General features: G+C 43.9%; 1 protein-coding gene and 1 long non-coding RNA gene across 13 annotated transcripts in view; one reads left to right on the forward strand and one right to left on the reverse strand.

The window, feature by feature from the left end:
• Window positions 1-27,140, reverse strand: part of LRFN2 (leucine rich repeat and fibronectin type III domain containing 2) — a 292,277-nt gene that overhangs the window by 241,865 nt on the left and 23,272 nt on the right. The gene's annotated exons all lie outside the window — the stretch shown is intronic.
• LOC140909398 (uncharacterized) overlaps window positions 1-27,140 on the forward strand; it is an 86,192-nt gene that overhangs the window by 4,221 nt on the left and 54,831 nt on the right. For both annotated transcript variants that reach the window (XR_012158199.1, XR_012158200.1), the window contains exon 2: window positions 6,819-6,914. This is a non-coding gene — a long non-coding RNA (uncharacterized lncRNA). The remainder of the gene's footprint in view (window positions 1-6,818; window positions 6,915-27,140) is intronic.

Raw genomic sequence — 27,140 nt, forward strand, 5'->3', positions numbered from 1 at the left:
AGTAATTTACACCCTGATTTACAGAGATGTAAATGATGACATGAGGCACAGAGTTCTAGAGACTCAGAGCCTGAATTTGTGTGTGTGTGTGTTAGTTATATATTATATATATATATATATATAGGCAAAAGTCTATTGAGTTTTAACTGGTAAATTACATGTGTTTCTGGAGGAAGCATTTATTTTGGGACTGATATGCTAAGACATTTCATCAGTCAAGACTCACTTTTCCCTTCACCAACCCCCCCACCGAGACAGAGACCGATCCCACAATGCACTTTTACTAACCTCTGATGATGAAAAATTAAAGTAATCATATTTGCCTGCATTTTAATAAGATCAGCCGTACCCAACAGATAATTGTCTATTTGTTAACACGCAGTGCAATATAAAAATCTATTTTTCCATTTAGAAATAATGTGTATTTAAGCTTAGAAAATTTAATTTTTGTTTGCTTAATAATCAAATGCACAGTTCTTGACTCCTAGTCATGGTCTTATAAAATTAGCAGTTACAGTGCTCCTCTCCCATTAGCACAAAATATTATTTGTTCTGACCCAAATCCTTATTCAAATAATGCTTAGTGAAATCAATGGGAGGGGTATCTGAGTGAGGCCTGAGAGTGACAATTATTCCCCTCCATGGGTTATTCCTGTGGAAGGGAGCAGAAACTCCATGAGCTTCAACACAGAGGGTTCTTAGAATTCTCCGGCAGGAGGAAGGAGGACTGCCCGCCCTCTCTCCAGTCGTATTGTCAAGAGCCTCCCCCTGCTGCTCCTGCATGGTTTTCACAACACCAAGGGTAAAGCTGCACAACTTACTGCAGACTGCCTTTAAGGGGTACAGAATTTCATGCAGCTTGGATGCTCCCCACTTCTGGCCTGTCCCAACCCTATAAAAGCTACCAGCCCAGGCCCAGTCCTGTCTCTGACTTTAGTAGCCAAGCCACCATCTTGAGCAGCCCGTCACTTTACAGTTATGATCCCTCATTCACTTTTCAGCTCTTTGCTCTGAAGGGGACACAAAATACTTCCAGGATCCAGAAGTAGGACGTGTCAGAGGTACTTGATGATGCTGAGTAATACTTTACTCCAGGAGTAGCCCCATTGATTCCATGGCTCAGCATGAGCCAGGGTATGTGAATCTACTCCTAAAACAATGTCAGCATGGAAATGTATATAACAATAATCTAAAATTATACACAAGTTAAACCTCAGCAAGGCTCTCTCTCAGCGAAATCTATACATTCATTCACTGTTGCTTCAGATGCATCAGCAACATGTTGTTGCTGAGGTCATTGTGCAGAAAATCTCATGGGAAAACTTTGCTCTCAGGAAACTCAATCCAAGAGCCCAGATCTTGAGAACAGAAATTGAACGTTGGATATTTCTCCACATTAAATCTCAAAACCTTTTGAGAGTCGCGTGCAAACTGTGCTGGTTACAGCAGTATCATGTCTGGAGCCTTGGTTTCCAACCCACAACTCCCACTTCCAGAAACAAAACCAGATGCACAAATGCCGAGGAACGTCAGGCCACACACACAACACAATCATCGTTTTGGGAAGGACAAACGGCACACCTGTCTTCTTAGACAGGTTGCCTCCCCAAACACCACAGTTGACAACAACAACAAAAAGCCAGGCGTGCATGTGTGTTTCCCTTCTTTGTAATTGCGATGGCAATGGGATTGCAGTACCTGCCCCCAGGATAGTAGGGGAAAACGAACAACATAGCCTGGAGGGGTTGACAGCTGCCTATGGAGCTTTTGTATTGTTGGAAACATAAAATATAATAGTATTTTCATTATAAAAAGGAAATCAAGAGCAATATCGAGTCATTTGCAAAGTATTATGTCTCAGAGGGACAGCTAACCCCTTTCATAGTAATGACTGTACTACATAATATCCACGCTGATTTTTCCCACACTCCTCAGTGGCAGCAGTGTGCGGCTTTTGATGCAATGCATGGTTTTAATAAATAAAGTCTATCGGGGAAGAATAAAGAAAAAGACATTTCAGGCCTCTCTCTGGTCTCAGACCTTTTTGCCCCTTGCTTATCATAGAATCATAGAATCATAGAATATCAGGGTTGGAAGGGACCCCAGAAGGTCATCTAGTCCAACCCCCTGCTCAAAGCAGGACCAATTCCCAGTTAAATCATCTCATTTCAATGAAATCATTATTTCAAAGGGCATGCCCATTATTAGACCCAGAGTCTACATGGGCAGCAGCAAGTCTGTCAAGGCAGAGTCTTGTGTGGTAGAAAGTGGGTATAATCTCCCCTCTGGAAGGTTGCCCATGTAAATTCAGCACTGCCCCTAAAATGAGCATTGTCAGTTGGGGAGGGGTATAGTCAGGCAGGCTAGGGCGATATGCTGTAAACACTTGGCAGAATTACCAGAGGATGGTGACAATGGTATCCATGCCTGCCCGGATGAATCTCTCTTGGGCCCATGGAGTTGTAATGTACACCTCCCGACACATGGATCTGGTCCATTGCATATATCAGTGATGAGGAAGCAGTGATGGATGAGGAATCATCTTTATCAGCCCACACATGGTCCATCCAGTATTAAGCCAGCACAGAGCCAAAGATGAGGGCTGGCTCTTCATTCCAAATGTTTCCAACTCCTCAGCTGGGTGAATCTCTTCACTCTGCAAAACTGGAGTGGAAATCTCATGAGAAGACTCTCTAATGAGGTTTCCAGTATTTCCTGCTTCTTTCTGAGCCATAAATACCCTCAGAGCAGTCTACCTTATAGTAGTTCTGCTCTTCCATTTCCAATTCCATGCTGACTCACTGCGTGAGCTTTGGCAAGTCCCATAGGCTACAGGTTTCAGGAATGGCTTGTAATTTTGGGTGCCACAATATTGAAATGTGACCACCAGCCTTTCTTTGCCTTATGTCCTGATTCTTTTCTCACTTACACCAAATTACATATTGGTGTGACCACCATGATTTCAAATGATTTAAGCTTGATTTAGACAGAATCAAGCCTTGAGTTTGCTCATCTGAACAACAGGGATAATAATGCTGACCTATCCCACAGAAGCAATTGTGAAGCCTAATCCACCAAATGCTTATGAAATTATTTAATCCTTGCAAGAAAGGTGCTGTAGATGTGCACATTTTTATCCTTCTAATATTATACAGTAGAATGGGCATAGATACTTGCACACTGAGACACAAGGAATTGGGGTATCTCTGCCCTGGAAAGAACACTGCATTATGTTATAGTCTATTTCAGGTGATTATTCCATCCCATAAACCAACCACTATCCTAAAAGCAGAGTTAGATCATAGATCAGACACATTAGAGATGGAACTGACTTGATGTAATAAGTCAATTTTTCTGCCAAGCAGAGAGAGTCCCTTGACAGGGACTGTACCAAATTCTGCATTTGACTTTAGCCAAACAAACTAGGCTAACAGTTTACGATAAAAGGTTTGATCTTCACAGATGTTGGTCACGCAAAGCTCCCACTGTGTTAGTTGAGAATTGGAGGGGACCAGCACTTCTGAATATGAGGCCCTAGGTGTGTCTATTCCCCCCTCAGCGCCCCCCAAAAGTATTCACGCCCTCCCCATTTTGGATTGTCTCTTGTTTAGAAAGAGATTTGCATACTGTTTTTTTAAAATAGATCATAAACATCTCAGAACAGACCAAGTAGTAAGGTTTGTCAGAGATGAGACACTGACTTCTGTAACTTTCAGTTGAAAGATAAGGGGAGAGGAATCTCAGAGAAAAAACAATGTAACATTTGGAAAGGAGGAATCACACACACCTCAAGCATCTCTGAGTGATCTTTGGCAGATCCCAGGCCTACAGGAGGCAGCTCTTCCCTTAAAAATGTTTCCCCCTACCCAGATCACAGGGATGCAATAGCAGGGGATGTTGTAGGTTTAGACTGAAGAATGCTGAGTGAACAGCGGGGGTGGGGACCCAGGATTGGAATTGCAAGGGATCAGCAAGGAAGAGGGGGCTGTGGATCACAAATGAGGTTAATTGTCAGAACACTAAAGGTGGGGGTATGCAGACGGGACAAACAAAGCAGAAACCAGGCAGTTCAGGACTGAAGTGCATTAGCAGTGTAGGGAATCCAGGACTAGAGCAAGAGGGGCTGAGGTTCAGGATTAACGTGCAGCAACAGAACACTGGCAGTGAGTTTGCAGGGACAGCCATCGGGGATGGAACAGCAGGGGAACTGTGGGTACGGACTGAGTTGGTGGGCAGAACAGTCAGAGCAAGGGAGGCAAGGGATGCGGGCACAGCAGTGTACAGACACAGCAAACCTATTACCCTCCTCCACCCCCCATGCATGGCTTAGGTCAGGATTCTTACTAGACACATCTTTTCACAACCAACACATTCACACCCAAAAAGCCCCATTGCAGAAAAATCTCTTTGGCGTTTTCTCTCTATGTTGCACCCTAGTAACACTTTAAACCGATCATGCCTGGCTCTGTCTTTTCCTGGCAGCATCAAGCATAGTTAATGAGATGAAAACCTCTGAAAGCAAGACATGCTCCCCCTCACTACCCATGTCTGGAGGAGTGTTTTAAGCTTGATCTGCAGCACACACCAACTTTGAAAGTCCCCCCCCAACACACACACACTTACGGGTGCAAATCTCGCACAGCTGTCCCTGCCAGAGAACTCCTTGCAACTGCTATTGAGGATTTCAGCTATTTTCTTCAGGCAGAAGGTGACCTGATCCTTTAATCCGGCTGACTTTCCAATGTGACAAGTCAAATCAGCAGAGCTCATCCAAAGAAATTTTTCCGTGAAGCTCAGTCAACTGAGCTTCAGAAGCTGCCTCCTTCTGTACTCCCCCAAAAAACAACTACCCCTCAACTGTAACATTCATTTCAAAGGATTTCTAAGTGCTTCACACGCTATGGGGTATATTGGGGCTGCAGGAGCTGCAGTCCAGGGCATGCCCCTGGCAGTTCCTGGAACCATTCTGTCTTCCAATTGTTGGAGCAGGCAAAGTGCTTCTGGGTGCACCTGGGAAAAGATGCAGATGAGCATCTGACTCCTCCTTTCAGGAAGTGTAGTGTGCACTCCCCTACTGACAGGCCTGTTGTGCCAGACAGCGGCCAGTATGGGGAGGCTATGGCTATACACCCATAGTGTCCAGGCATGCTTCCTTCGGGGCATGAAACCACCAGTGGTTCTGTGACAGAGCTGGAAGAGGGTCCAAAATCAATGATGGGAGAATTTCAAAAACCCACCAGTAGACACACAGCCAAGGTGAGTCACCATCCTCTGCTCTAACCAGTAGGTCATAGGGCTTCCATGGAACAGACCCTTCACTCAAGTAACAAGCAGCAGCATTCCTCTAATGATGCTGCTCTGAACTCTAAAAATCCAAGAGAAAGAAGCAGCTATTAAAATTCTGCTGCATGATGGAGGAGAGCTAGAAAGACAGCATCTCTACAGATGAGCAGTCAGCCCAGAGATGGCAGTAGCCGATGGAAAAAGGGAGATTTAAAGGGGAAAAAAAATGGGGATTTTATTTCCCAGCAATAAACACTCTGATCTCTTTGAAATGAAGTAGTCTCAGGGCCCACAACCTGTTAACTAAGCAAGTTGCTACTATTTGGAGAGATAAAAGATCAAAAGGAAGGGTTCTGACTGAACTCAAAAAGGCCTGGAATGTTAGGTAGTTTTCATTTCCGTCCAGTCGAGACAAATTAAAATAAAGACATTAACAAGTGTTTTATTCAGTGAGCTACTGCTAATATAAAATCCTGCTGAGGAGGCTCTCTCACTGCTACCAAGACTGAAAGATGCCCGGACCCCAATTTAAGCTCTTCACAGATGAGTGGCACCTGTTACTAACCAATGGACAAGATGATTTAATAAACAGAACCCCTCAGTTTGAATAATAGGAGAAAGACACTGCCTCAAACTGTTCGGCAGGATGGAGGACCTTTCCCTTAACGAGGGCATGAGCTAGTTTTCCCAGGCTCCACACAAAAGTAGAATGACATTAAGAACAGAAGAATGGCCATACTGGGTTAGACCAAAGGTCCACCTAGCCGAGTATCCTGTCTTCCAACAGTGGCCAATGCCAGATGCCCCAGAGGGAATGAACAAAACAAGTAAATCATCAAGTGATCCATCTCCTATAATCCTTGGAAACAGAGGCTAGGGACACCATCCCTGCTCATCCTGGGTAATAGCCTTTGGTAGACCTATCCTCCATGACTTTATCTGGTTCTTTTCTGAACCCTGTCACTATCTTGGCCTTCACAACATCCTCTGGCAAAGAGTTCCACAGGCTGACTATGTTTTGTGAAGAAATGCTTTTTTGCCAATGTGATATTTTCTGTCTTATTATCGATCCCTTTCTTAATGATTCCCAACATTCTATTAGCTTTTCTGACTGCTCGCACATTGAGCAGATGTTTTCAGAGAACTATCCATGACGCCAATATCTCTTTCTTGAGTGTTAACAGCTAATTTAGACCCCATCATGTTATATTTGTAGTGGAGATAAGCTTTCCAATTTGCATTACTTTGCATTATCAACATTGAATTTTCTCTGCCATTTGGTTGCCCAGTCACCCAGTTTTGAGAGATCTTTCTGTAGCTCTTCACAGTCTGCCTGGGACTTAACTATCTTGAGTAGTTTTGTATCATCTGCAAATTTTCCCACTTCAATGTTTACCCCTTTTTCCAGATCATTTATGAATATGTTAAATAGGATTGGACCCAGTGGAGACCCCTGGGGAACACCACTGTTTACCTCTCCATAGTCTGAAAACTGACCATTTAATCCTACCCTTTGTTTCCTATTTTTTAATCAGTTACCAATCCACGAGAGGACCCCCCTCTTATCTCATGACAGCTTACTTTGCTTAAGAGCCTTTGGTGAGGGACCTTGTCAAAGGCTTTCTGAAAATGTAAGTACACTGTATCCACTGGATCCCCCTATCCATATGCTTATTGACCCCCTCAAGAGAAAAAATCCTCTCTGACCACATCAGGACGATGGGCACAGAATATCTTCTTTGCTCTTGCAGTTTCATTTAGACCTTGAAATGTAAAAAAACCCAACTTTTCTACAAGTTCTCTGAGTGTCCTGGAGACCAAGGTTCGCTATGTAATCTCAGAATAGTGACAATACAGGCTTTGGTGCGACCAACTTCCCACACACACCACATCACCAATGTGCCTCAACCATGACATGGAAAGACCATGTGTAGGGTGAAAGCTGTGATGGTGCTTAGATCCAATTATGATAGGGCACTCCTGGAATGCCTGTACATGTGTGCTATCTGTACATATGTAAATACTTACTAGATAAAGTGCCAGTAGATGGAGCTCAAGTATATGCAGCATTGTTCTTGCCCTCATCTGCAGGACCAATAAAAGTTTTTCTTGTGCCCTGCAAATGGCTTATTATCTGCAATAGACACCTTCTCAAAAACATGAGGGCCAGCTTATATTTTTAAAATCAGTTCTGTGGGTCTGATTTGCAAAGATGCAGACTGGTCTCAGCATATATGGACTTCACTTGGAGTTGCGGGTGACTGGCAACTCTGATAACCAGCTCCTGGGCCTACTAAGACTCCCTCAGTCCACAGTAGAGCGCTCATGGATAATAATGGGAAGCCACACAGACTAGTGGTACACACAGACTAGTGGTAGAATGGTCCTTATATATCAACTAGACTTACATGCCCTGATCATGAGCTAGTGGGTCTCAGTTCATGACTGGGCCCTACCTGCATTACTATTGCATTCAGTATCCCCCAATTGTGGGGGGGGCGAAATGATGCAGGAAATTTTTAGGACCATCGCCACAAGTCCTTTTTTGTTAGGCAATTTGCATAGGCAGCTACATGCAGACGAAGTTGCAGCACACTGTAAATTAGATGCATAATAGCACCCCTGAGGCCTGAGTGACTACTATTTTACTCCATTTCTTTTGCATGTAAAACTCCATTGAAGGTTTTCTTGCAATAACATGGGCTAAGAACTTCTTCTTCGGAAAAAAAAGAATTAAAGCTAGAATAGTGCAGACTCAATCTTCCATGGGGATCATATAAATATCCTAAGCAGGCCAGAAGATTGGAGTCTGACACCACTGAGTTAGCTAGATACTTTATCCAAGGCCCATTTTATCTCTCTGACCTTGCTGCTGAAACAACCAAAGAGATGCCAATCTGTACCAGTTGTGGCAGTAGGTTGTGTGATGTGGATACTCTCTCATTAGAGACTAAACTGGAAAAACCCACTCATTTAATATAACATAATGGTCATTGACCAGCCTATAAATTTCAGATTCAAGCATGTTACTTAGAGGTGAAAGTCTCAATATCACATTACTATGGCCGTCAGCCATCCAGTCCCCGGTTTAAGTGGTTAAAGAGAGATTCTCTTACTAGATCCACACAGGCATCAAGACATATTTACCTGGCAGATGCACCAGTGACTGCAGCATGAGAACTGCCGAGTGATTGTAACCCCAGGAGTACAAGGCAGAAAGGTTGCCCTTGCCTGTGAATTGCACTCATGGCTCACAGCACACAGTCAGCGTCTGTGTGACCCACATCCAGGTTAGTATGGAAAGGCAAGTGATCCTGCTGATTGAGTAGCGGTGTCAGACTCAGCATTGAACAAATGCTCCAGCCTAGCATTCGGAGGTGTTCAGCTACTGATGATGCCGCTCTCTTTGGTAGGAGACATAGAACCAACAACCTGACCACTTGTGGTCATTAGAAGTCCCATGGCCCTTTTCCGAACTGTTGGAATGCTAGTCCCAGCCAGATTGCCTTAGCAGCTGCAGTGTTTATCCAGTGTTGCTGTTGCACTGTTAAACAGCTGTTCTGTTCCACCTCAGAGAACCTACATTTCAGGGGTAAGAAGGGCTTCCTACACAGTTTGTAAATCCATTGGTGCAGTGGTTTGGGTTTGGGTTCTTTCTGGACATCACCACTCCCACACTGTCCCCCCTTGCTGCTCGGATGCTCTGGGCCACTCCCATAGTTGCACAGGTGAATGGGGTGCTGGAACTAGGGGTGCAGCAACACCCCCTGGCTTAAAGTGGTTTCCATCATATACGGGGTTTACAGTTTTGTTCAACGGCTTTCAGCGCCCCCACTATACAAATTGTTTCAGCGCCACTGAAGGTGGTTGATGGCACAGGGTTGGTAACATACTTTACCCTGGGCTACAAAAAGCCATTTCACGTAGGGGCAAATTCTCCTACTAGTCTGTGGAACTCAAGGCTCCCCAGACTCTGCAGGACGGCACTGCTTCACTGTGGATGCGAGGCGCAGGATTTGTGGATCCCTCACAAAGGCTGCATCCTTCCTGCATGCTATGGAGCCCACCTCTGCATCCCATGCAGTGGGGTTTGGAGGGTCAGGCATGGGCATGGATCGGATGCTATGTGTATCCACTGGCCATTACCCCCATTGTAGAACAGGGACAAAAGTGCTACGGGAGCAGCTCTGCTGTCACTCCACAGTTTGAGGGGGAGGATTCTTTCCCCCACACCGCTGCAGAGAACTCCCCAGAAAGCACAGCTACTAGCAGTTCACTGGAATCCAAGGAGTCTCTACTGCCTTTTGGCTTTATAGAGAGGTGTTCATGATATGGCAGAGCTCTCTATACAGTGATGAGTCACACAGGCACCATGAGAGCTTGGCTGGCAAATGCAGAAGCCATTCTGCACTCAGAAAAGCTCACACACAGCCTCAGGCACTAATCAGCCATTTTACCGAGAAAGGGAACTGCTGCCAGAAACTTGGGGTTATCCTCAACTCTTTACAAAGAGTGTCCGCTTCTTTCCCAGGTAGCAGTGAAAGAGAAGGGGTCCTTGGTTTGATGCCTCAGCTGAAGAATGCTAGCACTCTGCCATTGCAGTACTCCCTACAGCTTGCAGCATAGCATTAGCTAGGGGCTGCTGCCTTTTGTCCTGCCATGAGGCTGATTCTGGAACGCCCCATGGCTATGGGGCTCAGATACAAGTGTTATGATTCAGTACCGCCACACAAATCACACCAGGGCCTATTGTAGTAATAGCAGTATTGAGAAGCATGTTCCTACCTGCAGGTGGGCCACACTGAAATGTACTGACACGTTCGCCAGTCCGCCTGTGCTCAACCAGAAGGGATACAATGCAGACACTCAAAGCAAAACAACCCCATTAAAAACAAGCACATCCATCTGTTAAATCACAATAAAAGCCCTTGTCGCTGAAAGTTTGTGCGGTATTTGCTTTAGTTAATGGCAAAATGGTTCTTTAGAACAAAAGCAAAGTGGCACACATTTTTAAAGCAGTGTTTCTTCCCATATAGACACACAGCAGCCAAAATGTGTTACCCCAATATGGTGCCTCCAGTTCTGAAAACGAGTATCTTCAAACGAATTAGAGTTAGCTGTGTGTTTTAAAACATTGAAAATAATTGTCAGCCTGTCATGCCTCCCATCCAGTTTTCTCGTCAGAAAAGGGAGAAGAGTCAGGGACTCCATTAAATCCATTAGTAAGTTTGCTCTGTCTATCTAATCAACCTTGGGAATGCTCAATTACCAACAGCATAGGTCCCGACAACTAGATTTAAAAGTGAACCAATACTGTTAATCATGAAAAAACATTCATGTCACAAAATGTACCCTCTGTCTCCCAAGTGGCACCTTCATTATTATCACAGCAGAAAGGCCAAGCACTGAAGGCTAAGTGAACTCCTCCCTCACCCAGGGGAATATCCCCTCCAGGTCAGGGTTGTGATTCTACAGATACATTGAGTCTTTATCTCTCTCAACCCTACAACTATCAGCATTGCTGACTCCATTTTTAGAAAAAAAGATGGGACCAGTCTCTTCCTGCAAACTGTATTGGGTGGGGGGGAAGAAAACATGCCATACCCCAGAAACACAGGTCAGGGTAACCGATGATGATTCCATGTTCTGCAAGCGTGCCTCTTTGGGTAAGTCAAGGTTCCCTCTCCACTCTGAACTCTAGGGTACAGATGTGGAGACCCGCATGAAAGACCCCCTAAGCTTATTTCTACCAGCTTAGGTTAAAACTTCCCCAAGGCACAAAGTCTTTGCCCTTGGATTAGGTAAAACACTACCACCACCAAGTGTTTTAGACAAAGAACAGGGAAAGGACCACTTGGAGTTCTTATTTCCCCAAAATATCCCCCCCAAGCCCTTACACGCCCCTTCCTGAGGAGGCTTGAGAATAAACAAGATGAGCACAAACCCCTTGGATTTTTAAGACCCAAAAAAACCCAATCAGATTCTTAAAAATCAGAACTTTATTAGAAGAACAAAAAAAGATAAGAGAACAACTCTAAGATCAGAATGGAAGATAATCTTACAGGCAGTCAGATTCAAAACATAGAGAATCCCTCTAGGCAAACCTTAAGTTACAAAAAGACACAAAAACAGGAATACACATTTTCTCCAGCACAGCGACTTTACAAGCCAAAAAACAAAGAAAACCTAATGCATTTTCTAGCTAGATTACTTACTAACTTTATAGGAGTTGGAAGGCTTGCATCCTTGATCTGTTCCCGGCAAAGGTATCACACAGACAGACAAAAACCTTTCCCCCCCACTCCGTCCAGATTTGAAAGTATCTTGTCCCCTCATTGCTCATTTTGGGTCAGGTGCCAGTGAGGTTACCTTAGCTTCTTAACCCTTTACAGGTGAAAGGACTGTGCCTCTGGCCAGGAGGGATTTTATAGCACTGTATACAGAAAGGTGGCTACCCTTCCATTCATATTTATGACAGGGTATTAGAGCCACTCAAATTTGCTTTGCTATTTTTTTCAGCCATACCACTCACGAGCTGACCCTCTTGTCCCATAAACACATATCTTGTATTAAAGTCATTTATAGTGATAGCCCTCAAAACATTCAGAAACAGTTTGAAATGTGAAGGTGTTTATCCAAAGTTTTCAAGGTCTCCCTCCTAGCACCTTCTCCCAAGTTGCGTATGAAACCTCTACCCTCAATTCCTTTTCTTCCCTGCACCTTCAAACTTTTGTTTTCTTGATGTCCATTTCCCTTTCTCTTTAAAGACTTCAGTAGGACTTAAGCAGTTCACAGGCCTAACATGGTGTGACAGTAGGGTCCAGACACTCTAGGGGGAGAACAGAAGGTTTAAACCTCAAAAATGGGCAGTTGAACTGCAACTGATTGCGTACTGTGTTATCATACTATAAAAATATATTGAGTAGGGTCTTTTATGAAAGCTTGTAATGTTCTGAATTTGATGGTCATTAGGAAATATGTATATAGACTGTGGTTATCTATCTACATCAGTATGTAGATAGAAAACTTTTTATAACCTGTAGTACAACTTCAACTACACCTCATAGCAGGGAAGGGTACCGCCCAAGCCAGATGTTTACATGAAACCAGCTCCAGGTAACCATCCATTGTCCAGCTGAGGAAGAGAAAACAATGGGTCATTAGAATTAATAGGAAGGCATTGAGATTTCCCAGTCTATCCAATCAAGAGGGAATTTACCCAATCTGGGTAATCATGAGTTACCGTGGACACAGGAGCAAGGGGAAGGAAAAAGCCTTTTTATAAAATCAGGCTTGGGACTGAGAACTTGAGAGTCTTGAGGAAGAAGGAGGTTTGTGAATGCTGGATGCCCCCCATAGCTAGCTGATGCGCTGAGAAACTATTGTAAGGCAAAAGGTGACTTGTATTAGAAAAGGGATTTTATCTAATACAGAAGCGTAACGCCTTAGGTTGCGTCTTTATGTTTATTTTCTGTGTAACTTGTTTAGGTTAGCCCGCCCTCAGTGTTTCATCTTTGAATCTGTGGCGTTTCTATGAAATAAACTTTGGTTTATTTTCTGTCCCAAGCAGGTCTCTGTTCTGCAAACTGTGGGGAGTGAAGGGATGAAAGTAAAATTGAACTCTTACTGGTACGGGGGCCAGCTCTGCCCCCCAGAAGGGGCAGGGTCTCAGGCGGAAGGGATGGGGCTAGGGGTCAGCATCCCCCATCCAGCCCATCTGCACTGCCTAGCCTGCACCACCCAGGGCTCCAGCAGCGATTTAAAGGGCCCGGGACTCCAGCTGCTTCAGGAGCAGCAGCCAGAGCCCAGGCCCTTTTAAATTGCCAGCCCCAGGGCAGCTGCTCCTTTTGCCCCACCCCCCACCCCCATTGGTGGCCACGGTGGGGGTGGGGCAAAAGGGGCAAGAATGTTAAAGCGCTCCTGTGGCAAAGGACCCTGCTTAAAGCCAGCGGTACAGGCCAGTACCGGCAGCTACTTTTTACCGGTACGCCGTACTGGCCCATACCGCCTTCCTTTCACCCCGGTGGAGTCTACGCACCAAAGTTAACTATAACTGGCAGACTCGTTTCAGAACTACCAGGGTAACAAACCAGAGGGGACCAGTCCAAATGTCTGGTAGTTAAGAACTCAGGAGAGACATGAGACTGGAAGGGCTGTTGTTGTCACCCTGTAACGAGTAACTAAGTTGATGAGCACCAGGGGAGACTTTATGTTTGTGGGCCGGCACAGAAACCTTGTATGTGGGCCCTCTGAATTTCACCCTCTGTTTTCAGCAATACTTCCTACTCCTCAGGTCTTTCAGTCCCCAACAAGTCCCCTGATGCTCAACTCAGTTCCTTCCCTCTGGCACCATGTGCATCTCTTACCTATAGTGAGATCACATTGTGTGCGTGGCAGGGGGAGGAAAGGGTTAAATGGCAGAAATTTCCTCTTTGTTGGACTCTGCCTAGCTTTTCCAAATCAACTCTCTCACCTTCTGGAGCTTCCATTTCTCAGAGACACACCGCACACCATAAACACTCGTCTCCTCCCAATCTTCTAATCAGGAGACAAACATTTTCGCTCAGATTGCGAGCTCTGCTGAGGTCCAGGGATGATTTTCAGCACAGGTAGGATGTCCATTGGAAGTCAGGGAAAGAGAAGTGAAGTGGAGTATTTATCCAACCACTGTCAACCCATAATTGAAAGTTTGGGTTCACTTCAGATGAGATTTAAGATGAGGGTCAGGCCATTTTATCTCTTCCCTGAGCAAGTCTTTCCCTTTCTCGTTCATTTATAAAACAAAACTTAACCTGTTGTATGGCTTATCAAACTGAAGCAACATGTATCATTAGCAAACAGAGTGAGTAAATTACCTTAGTCAAAAAAGACATTGAACAAACAATTTGTATTCTAGATCTCATGCATTAAAGCTCTCAGAAAAATGTTATACACATGTGTAAGTGCAGGTTTTCTATACTTACAGAAAACTCTTTCAAGACTGTGGCTGATAGGAAACAGCATAATGTGTTGAATAGAGATGTTCTACCCTAGAGCATGTGTATTACTTTAAAATGGCCGTTGTCTGTGCATCCCCACTGAGTATTTTAAAACATTTTATAAATTTAATAAATACTTTATAGCACCTTTTGTGAGCAGATCCGAAAGTGCTTTGCAGTCTTTAATATATTTGTCCTCACAACACCCATGTGATGCACTGCTATTGGCCCCATTTTACAGATGGGAACTGTGACACAAAGAGGCTAAGTGATTTGCCCAAGGTCACTCAGGAAGTCTGTGGCAGAGCAGGGAATTGAACCCTCATCTCCCAACTCCAGGGAGTGTGTCCTTCCTCCCTTTACTGATGGAAGACATTAGACTGGCAGCCTTGGATGTTATAACCTGATCCTGATTTAGTTTACCCTGATGTACTTGACCAATGGACTTGAGTGGATGCTTTATTTAGCCACAGAAGACATTCAGCAATGCAAGCTTCCCATGCATTCTCCTGCCATCATCATTCAGCTTACAAAAAGGTTTTAGGTTGTAAGCATGTACGGTAAAGTTATGACACACAATCAGTGTTAAGAGACTGGTCTCTCTTTCTTATCCCTATCCACATAACATGCATCAGGGTGACAAAAGATTATACCCCACTGAAACAGCCAGAGGCAGAATCCAATACCTGCAGCCAAAAATGATGCAAATCCAAACACTTGTATCAAGTCTTGCCTTGCATATCTTACAGCGCTCCAATCCTACAATAAAAACCCAGTCACAAAAATATAATAGGCCCAAGTCTCATCTTATTTATACCAGTTTTGCACCCGAATTCATATAAACAGATTCATTCCTTACGCCAGTCATGTGAGAGGAGAATAAGGCAATATAAATTAGAATATCCATTACAGAAACCAAACGTAGACTGCAAAGAACTTCAAATGCAGCCTCAAGTTATGATGCTCCCTGCAATGCAGAAGGACCAAATGCTCACAAATAAGAGGCAGGAAGAAGAGTAGGTTACACATGGTTAGGTTCTGGCCAGTCCAATTTGCCATGTCAGGCTAATATGCTACGGGTCACATCTCTGACTCTCTTTTCCCCCAGGGAATCAATGGTTATACCACCAGTTTGTTGCTAGAGCAAGGTTTCTGGTGAGGAAGATGTTAAAGGTGAAAATGAATACAGTATATTTATTCATCTGCTTTTCTTGGGAAACTTTTTTCCTTACTTCTCAGTCATTGAGCATAAAGTGCTACGGGGAGATGGAAAGCTGCTCTTATTTTGTTGACTCTGCTCTTTTGGATAAGTTGTGGGGGGTCCCACCGCAGTGGCTCAGAGGCAGGCAACTAAAATTGGGTGCTTGCCAGCACATTTATTTGAATCTGCACAATTCTTCCACCTACCCCAAAAGGGGAAGTTGGAACGCTTTTCCTTTCATAGTCAGCCAGTCACTTGCAACTCCAGATTTGTTGTTTACAAATAGTTCAGAAACACAAGACACTGAAGACAGAGGGCTAGTCTACACTACCGTGCTACCAGTGATGCTGCCCCACTGTTGTAGACACGCTATGTCCACGGGAGAGCGATCTCCCATCGGCATAATTACTCCACCTCAACAAGAGGCAGGGCTATTTCAGCAGGAGAGCATCCCCTGCTGACATAGCAAGGTATGGACACCACTTTAAGTCTATGTAACTTATGTCACTCAGGGGTGTGGCTTTTCACACCCCTGAGCAATGCAAGTTACATCAGCTTAAGCCCAGTGGCGGATTAATGATTTTGCTGCCCCTAGGCCCTGAAATTATTGCTGCCCCCATATGAACTTGTGAACGGCACAAACTGTTATCTATCACAAAGGAATCTATTTTGCGCATTTTTGCTATTCATTTCCTCTTTCTTTCTTTTGTATAGCATTTTTTTTTAAACTGAGAACCGCTTAATTTCTTCCTTCCGGTCATATTAACAACGTTCAGGATTGTCGCAAGTACGTTTACTAAATGGCACGGTGCCGTCATGGGTGGTTTCAATATGCGCTATGATTGGTAGATTCGCGGCGTCACTGATGCTTCCGTTTGGTGTGCAGTTACAATCAATGGCGTATTATTGCCTAGGCCGACAAGGCCTAGGGTGGCAAATTTGCAGGGGCGGCAAATTTATAATAGCAGCATTTTTGTAATCACGGCATTTTTGCACAAGCCCCCTGTCTGTCGGATGCCCGTATTGTCGTTTATTCATATTGTAACTGCGCATCCTACTGCAACTTGAGACCATTACTCCTTGTTCTGTCATCTGCCACCACCGAGAACAGCTGAGCTCCATCCTCTTTGGAAACCCCTTCAGGTAGTTGAAGGCTGCCATCAAATCCCCCCTCACTCTTCTCTTCTGTAGACTAAACAACCCCAGTTCCCTCAGCCGCTCCTCATAAGTCATGTGCCCCAGCCCCCTAATCATCTTCATTTCCCTCCGCTGGATTCTCTCCAGTTTGTTTACATCCCTTCTGTAGTGGGGGGCTATCCAGATGTGGCCTCACCAGTGCCCAACAGAGGGGAATAATCACATCCCCCGATCTGCTGTCAATACTCCTACTAATACAGCCCAATATGCCGTTGGCCTTCTTGGCAACAAGGGCATACTGCTGACTCATATCCAGCTTCTCATCCTCTGTAATCCCCAGGTCCTTTTTTGCAGAACTGCAGAGTTGTTTGTAAATTACTGTGAATAGTTCAATACTTCTAACTGTGTTAGAGTCAGGTGATATTGTTCTTTCCTGTAGAATGGATGCTTTCCTAAAGCTACTACTACTAATCATGAATCTCTCAGCTTTCCTGGCCTCTCCTTGACTTTCTGACATGAATCTATAGGTTTCTTAATCACTAGAAGGGGCATCATGTAACGATCCTGGCGCTGAAAGCAGACTACCAACATTGCCACAAGGAATCATCATGTTTCTTGATGCATGAAGTGAAGACTAAAGAATCCAGAGACGGAGGAACCTGTATCCATTTTCTCTTGTTTAGGAGAAGAGGACTTCATGCCTCCAGATGGATATGGACCAAGGTGGAGATCTCTCTTTTCACTTGAAACCTTCAGTGAAATAAATAAGATCCACTCTTAACAGCAGTAAACACCGAGTGATACAGAGGGAGGCTGGGTGCATCACTGCTATTTTATAAAACATCTTTTGTAGTTGAACTACCACCAAGTACAGGGCTGTTTTGTGAAACAACAAATCAGGACTCATAAGTCAAAGTGATTACATTTGCAGTACAGTTTAGTAGATTGCCAACCACTGTAATTTGAGATTCTTTTCTGCTACTTTGGTTTACTCCTTTGCTGTAAACCCTTTTAAAATAATCCTGGAAGGATTGATGTAAACATCAGAAATGCAAGGAATTCCAGACCATACTAACTTGAGTGCAGGACGGTCACAAGCCCCTTGAGTTATGTACCAACAGCCTCCCATATTAAACCAATCAGGTAGTGCTTTCATTGCACTTAGTCACTCATTTCATGGAGATTTATTAAGATGGTAACAAGTTCAACAAATGAATAAATACCAATTACCAAGCGTGTATTTATTGAATGTTAGGAACTCTGTAGCAGACACGTACCCGTTGGTGTCATTATCAGAATCCATTTGATAGCTAAGGAAACCCAAATCCATAGATTAATCAAAATGAAGAAAAATATAGAATTCTGTATTAGACTATTTCCCAAGGAGTCATTCTCTACTTACCCTCCAGGAGAGCCACGGAGGGGGACCCAAAAAAACAAAACAAACTAACAAACATGAAGAGATTCATAAGGGTGTCTTATAAGTAAACACACAGATATTCAGTTTACAGTAACAGAACCAGAAAACACCTGACATGAGAGGAGCTGGTCTCTAGGCTCATCAGGAAACTCCTTCATAGCATGAGAGGGGCGGGGGGGGGGGGAGGAGAAAAAAAACCCCACTTCCTGCTGAAAGAAAGAAAAAGAAAAAAAGGCATTAAGCAAAGGAGACCTTTAAACTGGCATACTGAAAAGCCGAAGAACTTAATCAAATAGGGAAAAGGTAGCATCATATTACAGATGGATACAATATAAAATGCAGGCTGGCCTAGGGAGTGGATCAGTTGGGCACCAATCTATTTCTGGGTCTCAAAGAGTAAAACAGTCCGAAGGACCAACCGTTTAGTGAGGTGGGGGTGAGAGGAAGGGCGGGGGGGGGAGAGAATTAAGGGGAAAATACATACAATTGGCCAAAATGCTCCCAGTTGAAGTCAAATAGGACTATTTACCACTGACTTCAATTGGACCAGAATTAGGCCACTTTTGAAAGTCCCACTTTAAAGACAGGTTTCAGAGTAGCAGCCGTGTTAGTCTGTATTCGCAAAAAGAAAAGGAGTACTTGTGGACCTTAGAGACTAACCAAATAAACTGGTTAGTCTCTAAGGTGCCACAAGTACTCCTTTCCACTTTAAAGATGTTTTCTCAGAAGAACAAATGGTCATTAGGAGCTCAGCTCCCACAGATTTTAAGCGCCAAAATAGAGGCTTGATTTTCAGAAGGACTCGGCTCCCAGTGTGACCCTCGCAGCAGATTTTCAAAAGATCTAAGCACCCAGTGTGCTGAGCTTATTTGAAAAGCTGACTCTAAATGATTATCACCTATATGGGTGCAAAATTAGTGGTTTCTGAACATTTATATGAATTAAATTTTGCTTGTTCTCATGCATGTGAAAAACGAAGACAGAAGGAATGTGATCATAGTCATTTGAAATTTGGTTTCTAGTTTACCAAAATATCCTTGAATAGCTTTCCCCACCGCCACCCAGTATTCACCGCCTCTTCTCATGATGTTGGCAGTGTTAATGCCAACTAAGTCCCTCTCTGAAACAGCTGAGTCAAAGGGAGAATATGTATGTTTCAGGAAAGCCAGATTTTAAAAATTAAAGATTTTTTTTTTATCATCCATCATTGCTGGATGGGTTTTGAACTCTCACATGTTTCTAAAGCCTTTACTACTAAATGTTGTTTTCAAAACTTGAGGGAATTGGGGTGGGAGAGAAGGAGCCTCTGTTAGGTTCCCTCCTTCTGCCCCAAACATTTTTCTTAGAAGAAAATATGTAGAAACAGGATCATTTAATGGAACAGTGTCAAGATAAATCTGTCCCCAAATTTAAACTTGTGTTAGCAACAGTAATATTTAAAGTGATGAAAAAAGTGAAAGGATTTTAACGTTTTGTACTTTCACCATTTATGCTGCTTTTTTACCTTCGGTCAGCAAAACTACACTGGTCAGTTTCACTTCCGGCTCTACCTCACACTCTATTAACAGGCAGTGAGAGACAAGGAACCATCCTGAGGCTAATCCCACAGGGAAGGAGGAGACTCCACAGAGAGACAGGATTTGCCAGACTTGGAGATAGGTCACTCAAGGTGTGGTTGCCTGTTAAGACCAAACTACCTGAAAGACTGGAGGAGTCTACAGTAAATATGACACTCCAACTCAGCTACATGCTAGCAACCTCTGGCCAAAGGGACACAGGGCAGGGGGTCAAGACATTCAATTATTTATTTTTAATATTTGTATTAAAATAGGGAAGATGTAGCATGGATGAGTGGAACTGGAATCAGAGGACCCACGTTCCCTGGAGGGGCTGTTATTGACATGAAAGCAGGGAAACTCAAGCAGTGGAATTAGGCTGGAAGTAACTCGGCCACATGGATAGAGCAGTACACAGGGTTTAATAAGGTTTCACTTATTCCACTTAACCTGCATTCAGATTTGCTCCATGCTAATAAAACAAAGAAAATGTTTATCTGAATTTTAAATAGAGCGAAAAAAAACTTAAAATGCCAATATTTTCTGGCTTGTTTCCAATTACTACCAGCATGGGTGCAGAGGGACTGGAGGCAACAAAGATTCAATGTAGTCAACTCATGTTTTTATCGTGAGTCTCATGATATTTAGTTTTTTTCTCTCTCTCTCTTAAAGCTACAGTTTCTGGATTCATGCAAGCAGGAAAGAATCTCAGATTTTTATTTATTTATTTTTAAAGTAAGCCTTTAGCCCTCATGGTTCAGGGGATGTCATGCTCTTCTTTATCAGACGTGGACTGGTTGCAGAGCTTGCTTATACACACCAGATGTGTTCATCATAAGTTCCTTGAAATGCGCCACCAGCTATGGCTGAGGTTCATTTAACTAGGGTATGTTACACACAGCACCACCTAGTAGCTGAGCAGTATTATACAGGTTAGCATTCCATTACAGGAGAACAGCTTTAAAAACATGATCCCTGTGCACCATAAAGGCTCAGAAACCTAATAAAATGAGCCGAAAATGTATGGTTTGGAAAAAACAAACATGATTTTATAAGGCCTGAGTGTAAGGCCTTAGGTTCTAGAAGTAGAGCAGGGGCTGTGCCACCCAGAAGGAAAAACGTGGGGAAAGAGGGGCAGAGAGTAGGTTGGGGAATAGTTCCATCCCTCTTACCCCCACGTGCTAGCCAGCAGTGCTGGCTAGACACACATGAGGGAGCATGCTGCACAATACAAAGTGCCGTAACAGTTTGCGTCTCCTCAATGCAGCAAGGTAGCTCCAACGAAACTGTGCTTCGGAGGGGTACACGGTCTTGCTGAAAGTAATTTATAATCACTCAGGGATGAATTGTTCAAAATCTTAGTCTCGGGGATGAGATGCATCTTTTCCCCTTCTCTCCATTTAGTGAGACAGAAATCTCACACGGACAGGTCTTGTCAGTGCTGGCTCTCTAGAAAGAGCCCACACCAAGGCATAAGGCAGCTCGTTTGAGTCTCCTAATCATTCGTGACAGACAATGATGGAAAGTAGCAGCCAAGCAATAAAAGGCAGGTGAATTAAACTAGCTTGAGTCACATATTACGAGATGAAGCTCTTCATATCATTCCCTGGAAGGAAGCTATCATCGCAAGGAGCGGTCATTCCCAGCTGGTGATGGCATTGTCTTGGCAAATGAGATGGGATGATTTCACTTAAAGACAAAGGGTGGGCAGCTACTTTTAAAATGACTGCTATAATTTTAAAACTGAATAGCAGTTAATGTCTCCTTCTTCCCCTACAACACATAATTGAAGCAATATCACCACCACCTAATTAGCAGAAGTTGTAAGCTTTGAAAACATTCCTTAAAGCACCACTGATACTGCTTGGAGAACTTTGAAAAAAACCCATGGTATTTAGGAGCAAATTTACTTGTGTGTCACATATTTTCTGACTCGAGCAGAAAGATCTTTGCATTAAAAATCCATAGTCAGCACAGCAACAGCATTCTGCAGCTAAAAGTCTTTTGATTACAGGAATTGCCCACAAACTGGGCCTGATTTTCAGCCGTGCTGCTCTTGTAGCTTCCCTGGACTTTAAATGGAGGTGGAGACTCTCTACAACTCTGGAAAAAAATTCATACCTCAGGATTGCCCTCCAAACATTTCCATTAGTCCAACAGCATACACTTATGCTCTAGGGCCTTCTAGCAATCTCTCGAAGCAACTCCTATTGGCACACTTTCTTGCTTTGGAGCTCACTTGCTCTTGAAGTCATAATCCTTGACTTTTGATCTCAGAGTTTGCTTTGAATCAGTTATTTCTAAACCCCTTTGTCTATTCCTCTTACGATGTGGACGACGACAACAATGACTTCAACAAACAATAAAGCCTACCAATCCTTGCAGCCAAAGACAATGCTGTATCTAAGCAACAAGTGTGAAATCTTGGCCCACACTGAAGTCCCTGGCACAGCTCCCATCAGCTTCCATGGGGCTAGGATATCACCCCATGGGTACAAGTTTTACACACCACTACCAATGAGGTCATCATGTTGTGTCATGACGTGGTACACCATGCAGCGTGCTGAACGATATTTGGGTTAAGATACAAGTGCCTTGAAACCAGTCCAGAAATGCTCATGGGTGTTAGCAAAGGGATAGCCGCTGTCTGAGTCTTCTGGTTTCAGAGCAGCAGCCATGTTAGTCTGTATCCACAAAAAGAAAAGGAGTACTTGTGGCACCTTAGAGACTAACAAATTTATTTGAGCATAAGCTTTCATGAGCTACAGCTCACTTCATCGGATGCATGCAGTAGAAAATACAGTAGGGAGATTTTATATACACAGAGAACATGAAACAAAGGGTGTTACCAAGACTTCTCCTGTTGCATCCCCGTAATGCCTCCTTTCTTTGGCAGGTGGCATAACGCAATAACTGGGATTTTCCAATTCCTAATATGGTATAAGCATAGGAAGCCAGTGAACTGTTAATTAACAATGCTCCTGTTTCTACGCAAACATCTGTAGACACTAGATATAAAAAGAGAGCCCTATCAGGCCATCTATTCCATTTCCCCAGTCTCTACTAATGCAAGATTTTTTCCTGAGGTACATTTTCTAATGATTTTTACCAATCTGCTTTGAAAGTCCCAAGCAATGGGGTTTCCACCAGCTCCCTTGGGAGACTATTCCCCAGCCTAAGAAATCTCAGTGAGAAAATCTTTCCTGATGTTCAGCCTAAAGCTAGTGGTTTTGTCCCCTGGACTGTTCAGGGGAAACAAGAGAAAACCATGCCAGGTGCCTTAGCACAATTGTCTCTAATTAGAACTCTGTCTCCATTTTTTCTGGGAGGCATCAACACTTCTTCAAATAGCCCTATTAATAAGAGAATTGACACAGGCTTCTCCAAGGGGGCAGCTTGGGGTTTTTGACACCTGATTACAAAGGAGTCTAAAACAAGCCCCTGAGCTCGCTTGGATACATCAAGAGTGTTAGAGGTGACATTCGGTACCCCAAGGAAAGAAAGGGCAGCAGAGCCGATCCTTCTAACATGCACATGCTCAAGGTCAAGATGTGATGGTTAACACCATGTGTCTAATAGCAGGCAGGCTCCCCTGTGTGCATGCTTCATTTATTTCAAAGACCTTCAAGTCATCCAGAAGACGCTACAGAACACAAGCTAAGAAATTCCCTCTTGGACCCTAGGAGAGCACATAGCATGACCCAGTCTTTCCTTGGTTTTGTGCAATAGATAAACAGCTGAAGGTAAAAAATCCATTACAATCTACATACCGCACAGACTATGCTGACAGCTTGTGCCACACACTCTCAAAGAAACTGCGGAACCACCTGATCAACATCCTCTCAAAACTGGACACTCTCATAAAAAACCAACCTTCCACACAAACTTCCTCGTGGCTGGACTTTACAAAAACTAGACAAGCCATTTACAACAGACACTTTGCTTCTCTACAAAAGAAAAAGGACACTAAACTATCTAAACTACTACATGCCACAAGGGGTCACAACAGTGGTTCCCTTAACCCACCCAGCAAGATTGTTAATCTATCCAGCTGTACTCTTAGCCTAGCAGAAGAATCTGTCCTATCTCGGGGCCTCTCCTTATGCCCCTCCACCCCCACGAACATGATACAGTTCTGTGGTGACCTAGAATCCTATTTTCGACATCTCCGACTCAAGGAATATTTCCAGCACACCTCTGAACAACATACTAATCCACAGAGAGCTTCCTACCAAAACTACAAAAAGAAGGATTCTGGGTGGACTCCTCCTGAAGGTCGATACAACGGATTGGATTTCTACATAGAGAGCTTCCGCCAACGTGCACGGGCTGAAATTATGGAAAAGCAGCATCACTTGCCCCATAACCTCAGCCGTGCAGAACACAATGCCATCCACAGCCTCAGAAACAACTCTGACATCATAATCAAAAAGGCTGACAAAGGACGTGCTGTCGTCATCATGAATAGGTCAGAATATGAATAAGAGGCTGCTAGGCAGCTCTCCAACACCACTTGCTACAAGCCATTATCCTCTGATCCCACTGAGGGTTGCCAACAGAAACTACAGCATTTGCTCAAGAAACTCCCTGAAAAAGCACAAGAACAAATCCGCACAGACACACCCCTGGAACCCCGACCTGGGGTATTCTATCTGCTACCCGAGATCCATAAACCTGGGAACTCTGGATGCCACATCATCTCAGGCATTGGCACCCTGACAGCAGGCTATGTAGACTCCCTCCTCAGGCCCTACGCTACCAGCATTCCCAGCTATCTTCGAGACACCACTGACTTCCTGAGGAAACTACAATCCATCGGTGCTCTTCCTGAAAACACCATCCTGGCCACTATGGATGTAGAAGCCCTCTACACCAACATTCCACACAAAGATGGACTACAAGCCGTCAGGAACAGTATCCTCGATAAGGTCACGGCAAACCTGGTGGCTAAACTTTGTGACTTTGTCCTCACCCAAAACTATTTCACATTTGGGGACAATGTATACCTTCAAATCATCGGCACTGCTGTGGGTACCCGCATGGCCCCACAGTATGCCAACATTTTTATGGCATAGAACATATGACTTAGAACAACGCTTCCTCAGCTCTCGTCCCCTAACGCCCCTACTCTACTTGCACTACATTGATGACATATTCATCATCTGGACCCGTGGAAAAGAAGCCCTTGAGGAATTCCACCAGGATTTCAACAATTTCCATCCCACCATCAACCTCAGCCTGGACCAGTCCACACAAGAGATCCACTTCCTGGACACTACTGTGCTAATAAACGATGGTCACATAAACACCACCCTATACTGGAAACCTACTGACCGCTATTCCTACCTACATGCCTCCAGCTTTCATCCAGATCACACCACATGATCCATCGTCTACAGCCAAGCTCTATGATACAACCACATTTGCTCCAACCCCTCAGACAGAGACAAACACCTACAAGATCTCTATCAAGCATTCTTACAACTACAATACCCACCTGCGGAAGTGAAGAAACAGATTGACTGAGCTAGAAGAGTACCCAGAAGTCACCTACTACAGGACAGGCACAACAAAGAAAATAACAGAACGCCACTAGCCATCACCTTCAGCCCCCAACTAAAATCTCTCCAACGCATCATCAAGGATCTACAACCTATCCTGAAGGACGACCCATCACTCTCACAGATCTTGGGAGACAGGCCAGTCCTTGCCTACAGACAGCCCCCCAACCTGAAGCAAATACTCACCAGCAACCACACAACACACAACAGAACCACTAACCCAGGAACCTATCCTTGCAACAAAGCCCGTTGCCAACTGTGTCCACATATCTATTCAGGGGACATCATCATAGGGCCTAATCACATCAGTCAGACCATCAGAGGCTCGTTTACCTGCACATCTACCAATGTGATATACGCCATCATGTGCCAGCAATGCCCCTCTGCCATGTACATTGGTCAAACTGGACAGTCTCTACGTAAAAGAATAAATGGACACAAATTAGATGTCAAGAATTATAATGTTCAAAAACCAGTTGGAGAACACTTCAATCTCACTGGTCACTCGATTACAGACCTAAAAGTGGCAATACTTCAACAAAAAAAACTTCAAAAACAGACTCCAACGAGAGACTGCTGAATTGGAATTAATTTGCAAACTGGATACAATTAACTTTGGCTTGAATAGAGACTGGGAGTGGATGGGTCATCTCCCCCCACCCCGTTCCTCAGACGTTCTTATTAACTGCTGGAAATGGCCCACCTTGATTATCACTACAAAAGGTTTCCCCCCTCCCCCAGCTCTCCTGCTGGTAATAGCTCATCTTAAGTGATCACTCTGGTTACAGTGTGTATGGTAACACCCATTGTTCCATGTTCTCTATGTATATAAATCTCCTCACTGTATTTTCCACTACATGCATCTGATGAAGTGAGCTGTAGCTCACAAAAGCTTATGCTCAAATAAATGTGTTAGTCTCTAAGGTGCCACAAGTACTCCTTTTCTTTTTGCGAATACAGACTAACACAGCTGCTACTCTGAAACAGCTGAAGAGTTATGAAAACCTAACAAGGGAAAGACTTATCCATGGAAGTACAGGGAAGAGAAGCAGTCTAATGAAACAGCATTTTCATATCTTAGTACATCAGAACCATTCTGGATCATGGGTAAACATATATATATATATATATATATATACACACACTATTATTTTCACCTCTTATTTACATGTGAGTCTCATAACAGGAAGGGGGAAGGAAGGAAGGTTATAGTTAAGGCACAAGGCTGGAGGTCAGGAAACCTGTTATCCATTCACAACTTTGCCAGATTTTCTGAGTGACCTTGTGCAAGTCACTTTGCCACTCATCTTAATTAGTGGTACTGCCCCCTTCCCTGGAAATTGAAAGGCTTAATTCATAAATGTTTGTAAAGTACTTTGAGGTCCTTGGATGGAAATTGCTAAAGAAACAAAGTACTTGGACCCAGATTTTTTAAAGGTAATTTAGCCATTGCTGTGCTCAGTGTTGCAATGTGTAACCAATTTACAAGCCTAAGCCTCTTTGTCCAAAGGGATTTAGGTACTGTACTTAGAAGCAGGCCCAGGATGGTAAGTAAAGTAGGAGTTTATAGAGAAACAGTAACTAACAGCATGTACAGAGTACAACTTCCATGTAAAAAGGAGTGAAGCCACATAAGGGCTAATTATACACTCCAGCCAGAGACCACGTTAATGCCAATAACCTCTCATGATCAATGATGCGGACAGAGCTAGTCAAATTAGTATTGGTATTTCACCCTTATCCACTGCCAGGAGGTTACTGACCAGTGCCACTGAAAGTGGTTTCTGCTTCATGCCTAGGACAAAAAGTAGTAACTACTGCTTCCCCAATGTAGCCCCGTTCTGAACACCAGATTCAGAATGTGTCCAGGTATGAGTGGAGCCAAAACCCACCTGGGGCAGTCCCAGGGTCACCATGATATTCTGAAGCAAACCAGAAGAGTCAGCATCAACACAGGCACGGAAGTCAAGCTTTTGCGCCTTCAGTGCCCAAATGGGCTGCCCT

This window comes from Lepidochelys kempii, chromosome 3 (assembly GCF_965140265.1).
Source record: "Lepidochelys kempii isolate rLepKem1 chromosome 3, rLepKem1.hap2, whole genome shotgun sequence".
Lineage (NCBI taxonomy): Eukaryota > Metazoa > Chordata > Testudines > Cheloniidae > Lepidochelys > Lepidochelys kempii.